Raw genomic sequence first — 9,591 nt, forward strand, 5'->3', positions numbered from 1 at the left:
TTTATTTATCTATCTATATTTATATGTATCTACAGCTATACATGTATATATATGCATGCATATGTAAAACATGCATATATGTGTATATATGCTATATATGCATATGTACCTAGGTGTACATATGTATATACCTATATCTATATGTGTGTATATTTTCAATAGATTGTACATGTTTAAAATAAAAGATCTACTCTCAGGTGGCTGGTTCTTTCAGTTATGATAGATTTTATAACTGAATGATATAAAATTATCTTTATTTAATATTTAGTTCTTGCTTAGAAGTAAGTAGGTGTATGTGTGCCTGCTGGACCTTGAACTCAAGGCCTGTACTCTTGCTTAGCCTTTTCTGTTTCTCTGACTTCTAATTGGTCATTTTTGATGGTTTCTATCTCTGTTGAAGTTGTCTTTTAGGTCTTATATGGACTTCTTTATATCTTTGATTTGTTGACCTGTTGTGTCTTCTCTCTTGTTCTTCAGCTGATTTACTATCTTTCCATTGGGGTACCTTTCCTTCTCTTGGAATTCATTTAGCTTTCTGTCACAGCCGCACACTTGTGCAAGTTCTGGAGACATCAAGCAAGAAAGCCAGCAACCTTCCCCCTTCTCTGGGGGCCTGGATAATCTTGGAACAGGCTGATATATGACAAGGAATTTTGCTGCTTAGCGTTTTCTGCTCAAAGCTACTTCTTTGTCATTTGAGCCTATCAACACTTTTGGATTTTGCTGGTTAATTGGATATATAGCTCTCATGGATTTTTGTCCTATGTTATATTGGCATCCAATTGTCTATTATTTATGAAATAAAATAATTCTCAAGTTATGTAAAGATAGGTATAAAGCTATTCGTTGTCTTAGGACTCAAGCCAGAATTAACAATTGAAAAGATGTCAGATCTGTGTCCTGTCATTATCAGTCTTAAATCATCAAAAGACATAAAAATTTTGATGTAGTTTAGGACACTGCCCAGAACTAAGATTTGGCAGTTTCTCATTAGCCTCCTTTCTAATCATTGTTTTCTGGTTCTTTACTCTTGTTATTTCTGCAATGTTCCACACTCTTAGAGAGTGTTGTTTTCATTGGATCGTCTGAGATTCAGCACAGCATTTAGATAGACGCATTTTATTGCTTTTAACAACTTACATTATAAAGTTATTTAAGAGGGGGTGAATTTAGAAAATTGTACTACTATGTTTTACTTTTATGATGGGATTTTATTGTGACCTTTCCATATACGCCTATAAGATACTTAAATCATAATCACTCACTCTATTATTCTTTTCTTTTTAAATTTTTTATTGTGATTAATAGATGGGTTACATTATATTCACCGGATAGAAGGTGCATAACTTCACAAACATTGATACCCTTTCTTATGTCTATTATTCTTTTCTATAGACTATTTTGTACATGTCTTTTAAATCTATTTCTTCTGTGCTGGAGTCTATTTTGTTTTTTGGGTTTTTTTTGTTTTTTTTATTTTTTAGTTTAATCATCTTTATTTCAAGTATATTTTAAAAATCATAAATGGGGCTTTGTAATTCAACATTGAAACATTTTTTTCTTCATCACTTTAGAATCTGGCAAGCAATTCCAGACCATGCTTTCTAAATCCAGACTTCCACTGTTATTTTGCAGACTTCTGAGACCTAGAATTTAAGCTAATCCATTCTAAATGTGCATAAGCATTGTATACTTCTTGATAAGATTCTTTTTGGAAAAACATCCATCAAATACAAATAGTTTCTGTTGAAGGATCAGCAAGAGGGAATACTAATAAAATACTTAAAGAAATCACTTATTCTTTTTAAAAATAACAGAACCAGTGCTTTCTCTTCCATAAAAAAGAAAATGTAAAATTAAGTATTTGCAGATTCTGGTAAAATCATATTTCCTACGTAGGGCTCAATTGTATTTTTCTTTTATACTAAGTTACCATTGGGATTTCATGAATAAAACTCCCAAATGTTATTCCAAAGAGGAACCAGTTACTGTAGGGGAGGGAGAGGGGAAAATAAATGCCTTGGTAATTTGTCAAATGTTTATTTTAAATAAAAAGTTCATGAAAATATAGGCTTATTTTTAAACTAACTTTGGGCACTACATGGATACTATTCATTATATTAAAAAAAGTTAAGGGGGAGGGAAATGGGTACCAAGACATGTGAAAGGGTATCAATGTATGTGAATTAATGCACCTTCTATCTGGCAAATATCTGGCAATTACAATAAAATAAAAAATAAAAAATAAAAAAAAAGTTAAAACTTACTTTCCTTTTTTGGAGAATTTTTTTACTTTGACTTTTAAGATCAACATTTGCTTTACTAATTTGATTATGACTAATTCAATATGTAAGTATTCAATAAGCAAAAATTTTAATTCTATATTTCAGTGTATGAGTTCTTTTTCAAATAATCTCCACCCCTCAGGACAGAGACCAGAGCAACACTCTCAGATAACATTACCTGAATTACAATAAAGAAATGAAATGGACGGAGAGCTGAAGACAGGTATTCCCTCTGCCTGACAGTGAGGATACTTTGAACAACTTCATTCCTCTAAAGCTCCTCAAACTCAGAATGTTTCCATTTAACAAGTCCATATATTATTTTAAAAAATAAAAGTTTGGTCACTAGAAAAAGACGGGACAAAAGGTATTCCTTCTTCAACCCCAAACGACAACCAAAACAGCTCCAATCATTCCCTCCACTCCCCACAGAAACAGGGAAGTGGCAAGGGCTGAATTCTTTAATCTGAAATCTCAGCTCCTAAAACATGGCTGCTATTTGCTCCGAGTCGCAGATTTGTGTACTTCGTTCTGACACTCCCCCATTTATAAGTTTATTTCCATGCGCATACACACACACACACACACACACACGCTCTCTCATTCACTCTTAAGTAAGACACTTTTTTGTGTTTGTTGATAAATTATGAGGAATATGAACTAGGTGAATGCAGGGTTTCATAGGTGCTTTGTAAACATCAGAGTCACTTGAGTCCTTTTCTCCAAAAGCCTGAAGTAAAATTGCGCAACCAGGGATCATTATTTTCCCAGACGCTGTTCACAGGCTGCATACTGACGAAGGGCAGAGAAAAAGTCCTCATAGCTGATGTTTAAGTGGGAAGGCAAAGAGACCATTTCAGTCAATCTGATTTGCCAGGGAAGAAAGCCTAATGTGCTGTCCACAGAACCAAACTTCAATACCAAATCAGGATCAGGGAAACCATTCGTACTAAGTAAACTGTCTAACATATCTACATCCAAGTCTGTGGATCTCTTTTGCTGCTTGGCTACAAACTGGCAGAAGTCTTGAGCAGCTCTCACAGTATCTGCTTTTCCATCTTTTGGGGACAGCACCTTCACTGCCCTATGGCAATTTAAAACTTGATCATCTTTTTCATTACTATTTGCAAACTCTGTTGAATATTTGGAACAATCTAGGCCCAGAAGTTCCTGCTGCTGTTTTAAAATTTCATCCATCAATCTGGAATTATTTCTTTTGAAAATTCCTCGCCCCCGCCGCCATCTTCCTGGAGTCTATTTTGTTTATTTTGTGTATGGGTAATCTATCTTTTGCTAATAGTGAAGTAATGAAGTCATTCACTACTATGTCTGGATTTACTTGTCCCTTTTAATTTGATAGTGTTGCAGGCGCACATGAATTTATAATCATTTAATCTTGTTGTTAGAATTTTTCCTTTATTAATATATAGTGACTTTAGTATCTCTCCTAATTTTGGCTAACAGTCTAGTTTGTCAGATATAAGCACAGCTAATCCTGCTTGTTTTTGTTTTCTACTTGCTTGGTTTATTGATTTCTGTCTGTTCATTTTCAGCTTACATGTCTTTGTCAGTATGTATGTCCCTTTCAGACCACAAATAGCTGGAAGTTGTGTTCCTACTATTCAGTCAATTGGTGTCTTTTAACTGTTAAGACCATTCCCATCTCGGGTTATCATTGAGGGACATTTGCTGATTCCTGCAATATTGTTGTGTTTCTTTCCCCTCACACCATGAATGCAAGTACCTGTTGTTTCTTTATTCTTTCCCTTCAGTTTTTCTTGCAAATTTGATGCTTTCCTCCTTTTATTTTCTAGTTTTCTGCTGAAAGTTTCTTTTCTTCAGTTATTGTATTTGTGAATATCTTTCTTATAAGGACCTTATGCAATGCTTGCTTAGAGTCATGAACTGGTTTAGTTTTTATTTATTTTGACAGGTCTTTACTTCTCCACAGATTTTAAGGGAGAAATTTGCTAGTATAGTAAAATCTTTACCAGAGATTTACTTTCAGAGCTGGAAATATATGTTGTCCTGACTTTTGTAGTCTCTGAGAAATCTAATGTAATTCTAATAAATTCGTCTTTATAAGTAAGTTGACATTTTTCTTATGTAGATTTCAATATAATTTTTTCTAGAATCTTAGCATTTTTTTGCCAGTCCTGGGGCTTGAACTGAAGGCCTTGGCACTATCCTTGGACATTTTATGCTCAAGACTAGCGCTCTGCCACTTGAACCACAGAACCACTTCCAGCTTTTTTTTAGTATGTGGTGCTGAGGAATCGAGCCCAGGGCTTCATGAATGCTAGGTGAGCATTCTACCACTAGGCTATGCTCCCAGCCTTAATCTTAGCATTTTTGACACTACTGTTATATATAATATTTCTCATCACCTATTTGGGCCTCTAAGGTGACTTCTGTATTTCTTGGCCGATTTTGAGAAGTTTTATGTTTTGTTTTATTGATTGGGCTTCAATGTTCTTATAGTTTGTACTTCATTTCTGTCTTCTATGCATGGATTCCTAGAGTTTATGTACCACAGCTCTACAAGGTTGTAGTCATGCACATTATCTTTTGTCTCCTCCTTGTCCCCAACCCTGTCTTGCTATTTCTGTCCTTTATTGTTTCCCTTCATACTGCTTTAAATTCACAATATTCTATTTTTCTAGTCTGTGTATTCTATTAATAAGGCTTTCCACTGTGTTTCTTATTTGATTTATTGATTTTTTTTCACTTCCAATATTTCTTTTTCAGAATCTCAGGATCCTTCCTATATTTCTTATCCAGTTTGAACAGATGTCCTTCCTTCATTCAAATATTTGTTTGAATACTTTTTGTGCTCTTTGATCAATTTTAAAAGCAGACTTTGGAGCCAGCACCAGTGGCTCACACCTTTAACTCTGACTAGCTAACTCTAGGTAGCATCTGAGGATCATGGTTCAAAGCCAACCATGACAGAAAAGTCCATGAGACTCTTATCTCCAATAAACTACTCAGGAAAAGCCAGAATTGGTGCTGTGGGTCAAGTGATAGAGCACAAATAGGCTCAGAGGAAGTGCCCAGGCCTTGGGTTCAAGTCCCAGGACTGGACCAAAAAAACTTTCGGATTCTTTGTATGATGTTTCAGCCATTGTCACTATATTTTAATCCAGTAAAGACTTATGAAATTTTACAAGAGTCATACTGACTAATTTTCCATACTCGTGTCTATAGCTTGTGGTTTATTCATTTGTTGAGATGGCTATCTCATTCAACACAGTCTTTTTAGTGAGCTATCTTCTCTTGAGGGCTTAATTTTTAGTATCAAAAAAAAAAACCAACAACAAAAAACAAAACTGCTGTAACAGCAACAACTAGATTCCACTTAGAAGGTCCTTTCAGTGTTTGTGGACTAAGAGCTGCTGCTGGCTGAAAGGAGATTTTTCCATGTAGGTTTGCAGGCTCTCAACTGCTCCAAAGGCATCCAGTTTGAACTTCTTGGACAGAAGATGTCCAATAGTAGGGTGAAAGGTTTATCAAAGCGTAAAGGAAGCAAGCAGATTCTACACTGAGTTCTACACTGTCTGGGGAGAAATGAGGAAATCAGGCACTCTGTGCCCCAGACTGAGCACTTGCAGACTCTCCTACTAGATAACCATCCTGTAAGAGAGGGCTGATTAAACTAAGTGATCCACAGTACTTGAGCTCAGAGCTCCCAGTCCTGCTTGTCAGATGCTCCCCTTGTATCTAGGAGGCATTTTTTTCCTTTCTTTCCTTTCTTTTCTTCCTTCCTTTCCTTCCTTCCTTCCTTCCTTCCTTCCTTCTTTCTTTTCTTTCTTTCTTTTCTTTCTTTCTTCCTTCCTTTCTTTCTTTCTTTTGCCAGTCCTAGTGCTTGAACTCAGAGTCTGAGCACTGTCCTTGGACATTCTCAAGGCTAGAGCTCTACCACTTTAGCCTCAGCACCATTTCCATCTTTTTTCTGTGTATGTGGTACTTAGGAATCGAACCCTGGTCTTCATGCATGCTAGGCAAGCACCTACCACTAGGCCAAACTCCTTGCCCCTCGGAGGCCTTGTCTAGATCAAACAATTGACCAGTCCACAATGATTGGTGACATTTACTCTTTGTCATCCTAGCTCACTATGGTTTAAATTTGTTAGTAGTCCTATGTCCAATTCTTTTTTGCTCTCCACAACTAAATTTTTTAAAATATTTCTTATTGTGATTAATGGAAGGGTTACATTATATTCACCAGATAGAAGGTGCATAACTTCACAAACATTGATACCCTTTCTCATGATATGGTCCCCATTTCCCTCCCACCCTCCTCCCACTTATCTTGATTTCCCCCCTTCCCTATCCAATTTCAAATAACCAATTAAGGACATATAAAATATATCAGATAACAAGGGGAAAAATTATAACAATATGAGATAACCAAGGGATAGCAAAAGAGATGAGAGATAACAAAGTATATTAAGGACAACAATCATTTATTATATGGTTTTTGTTTCCTTATCCTGGAGGTCCTTACATTTAGTGTCATACCATTTGGCCTAATGTCTCTAGATTTTGTTCTATTATAAATCTCTGCTAGGAGAGCCCAAGGTTTCTACTCCACAACTAAATTTTATGGCCATATGGGACTCGGTCACTATGACCTGGTGCTCTAGGTTCCCTGCTTGTGTGTTTTTGTGTTTTATTTTAGAAGTAAAATACGTCTTTAATGAATAAGTAGCAAGAAAATCCAAGACATAACATTTTACGAAGATATCAATTTTTAGCAAACTGTTTTTAACTATGAGTAAGGAAAAGTTTGATTATCTCAAGACCACATTATTTGATATAATCCAGTTATAATTTATAATTTAAGATCCAGACTCCTAAAGGCTAGATATTATCCTAACAGATCACTTATTTTTTTCAGGTGAAAAGATTGATAATTCCTCTCTAATCTTCTGATGAAACTTTTGTGATAGATAGTTCTTTTTTTTTCTTTATTTTTTTTATTGTAGTGTATAGAAGGGTTACATTTATATTCGCCAGGTAGTAGGTACATTACTTCTCACACATTGATACCCCTTCTCATGTTTTTGTCTCCATTTCCCTTCCCCCACCCCTCCCAATCATCTTGTTTTTCCCCCTTCCTTTTCCTATTTTAAATAAACAAATAAATGTGTATGCAATATGTCAGGTAACAAAGTCAGATACTGTAACAATATGAGATTAACCAAAGGGCAACAAAAGAGATGAGAAGTAACATAGTACATTAACAATAACAATCGTACAAGATAAAGCTCTTGATTCCTATCCTGGATATCTTTTCATTTAGCCTCATCCTACATGACCTTATGTATGTGGTAGATAGTTCTTTGCACTAATGTGGCCTGAAATATGTTGATTTGTATCTAATATTTACAGCCTTGTAACTGCTTTTTGTTGTTGTTATTGTTGCTGTTAGTCATGGGACTTGAACACTGGGCCTCAGAGCTGTCCCTGAGCTCTTCAGCTAAAGGCAAGCATTCTACAGCACTCGAATCACAGCACCACTTCTGGTTTTCTGGTGGCTAATTAAAGTTAAGAGTCTCACAGACTTTAGTGCCTGGGCTGGCTTTGAACAGTGATTCTCAGATCTCAGCTTCCTGAGTATGTAGGATTACAGGAGTGAGTGATAGGTGCCTGGCTTGTAAATGTTTTATTACTGCTATTTTTAACTATTTTAGAGTTCAGATAATAGGATTAACTTTCACTTTTTATGTTGTATTTCTGTATTATGCAATCATTTTTCTTTATTGTTCATATTAGACAAGAAAATAAGCTTGATGCTGAGAGCGATAGAGAACTTTACTGACTTGATACAACTTCCTAATTTCAGCTCTTCCATATCCTTATGCTCTTAACAGTTACAGTACTGAATTTATGTATTACTTTTATGTCTATTGAAAACTTTAAGGAGCTATTTGGCTAGATTTTTATAAAACTGAAAAGCTCAATGATAACATTATTATCTTCACATCCCATAAAACAGAGCTATGGTCCTCATTATTAAAGCACTGTGACCAATGTGTCAAAAATAATCATGAATATAACAAAAAATGAAAAAATGGTTCAGTACCACTAAAAATAAAAAGCATGGTAATGATGACAATGTGGTAAATTTGTTTTGTGGATGAAAGCTCCTGCTAATGGTGTTTATATACATATGATTTATTGAATGAATATGGTTCCCACTAGTCAGTACCTAAGTTTTAAAAAATTGTTTTAAGAATAAACCTTCTGGCTGGGAATGTAGCTTATTGGTAGAGTAATTGCCTAGAATGCATGAAGCCCTGGGCTCCATTTCTCAATATCACATAAAGAGAAACAGCTGAAAGTAGCAATGTGGCTCAAGTGGTTGAGTGATAGCTTTGAACAAAAGAAGCTCAGGAACAGAGCCCAGGCTCTGAATTCAAGCTCCAGGTCTGGCAAAAAGGAATAAATTTCTATATAAATATGGAATTTTAGAAAGAAGTCTAACAACTAATGATTATTTTGGTGATTTGTATAGGAATTAAGTATGAAAGGCAATGCCAGATAAAGATTCTCAGTTCACAAATTTAATGCAATCAGGATGTGTTATATGAAGCTACATTATAAAAAAAATCACCCTAAAAGTATTTAAAATGTAGAATAAATGTTGTAGCTTAAGGGAAATACCAGACTGTCAGAAAGCAATGTCCTGGTGCATGGAGATTCATAAAGATTTTTGACTTCAGCACTGATGTCCTTCTCATGTTTGAGATAGGAAAAAAATGAGAATAAATGTTAGAAGTAGACTGGGAATGTAAAACATAATCTTTATTCTACAGCCTTTTGTTATTGGTAAAAGAAAGCTGCCATTTCAAATACCAAAATATATACCTTCAGTTAATCTCTCTTTCACTTTTACTCCAAGTACCCTATAAATAATTAGTAGGTAACATAACTTGGCTTCCCTGAAACGTTTATTTCTTACTTCTTGTTTAAATTTCTCCTCATGTACACTTACAGGCTTACATCTTTCCTGAAAGGGCAGAGTTATACAAAGCGGCATTCCATTACCGGCTTTTTATCATTTGAAATGAAGGAATCATCTATCTTCTAGATTCTAAGTAAACAATAAAACAATGGCCTTAAATAACCCCCTGCTACACATAACTGCTCCTACTGACAGGTATGCTCATAAAACAAACACTGAAATCTGTATTTATTCATTGAAGATAACGCTGGATGAATGTGGATTTTTAAACTGAGATATCAGCTACATTTGGAAATGCATATTTTTAAATTATATACATTTTTGTAGTTCATGTTT

The 9,591-nt window shown here is 35.0% G+C and overlaps 1 pseudogene; it reads right to left on the reverse strand.

The window, feature by feature from the left end:
* Nucleotides 1-2,904: 2,904 nt before the first annotated feature.
* LOC150058719 (dehydrodolichyl diphosphate synthase complex subunit NUS1 pseudogene) lies at nt 2,905-9,330 on the reverse strand (annotated as a pseudogene).
* Between the last annotated feature and the right edge of the window lie 261 nt (nt 9,331-9,591).

Source organism: Megascapheus bottae, chromosome 9 (assembly GCF_031878675.1).
Source record: "Megascapheus bottae isolate mThoBot1 chromosome 9, mThoBot2.hap1, whole genome shotgun sequence".
Lineage (NCBI taxonomy): Eukaryota > Metazoa > Chordata > Mammalia > Rodentia > Geomyidae > Megascapheus > Megascapheus bottae.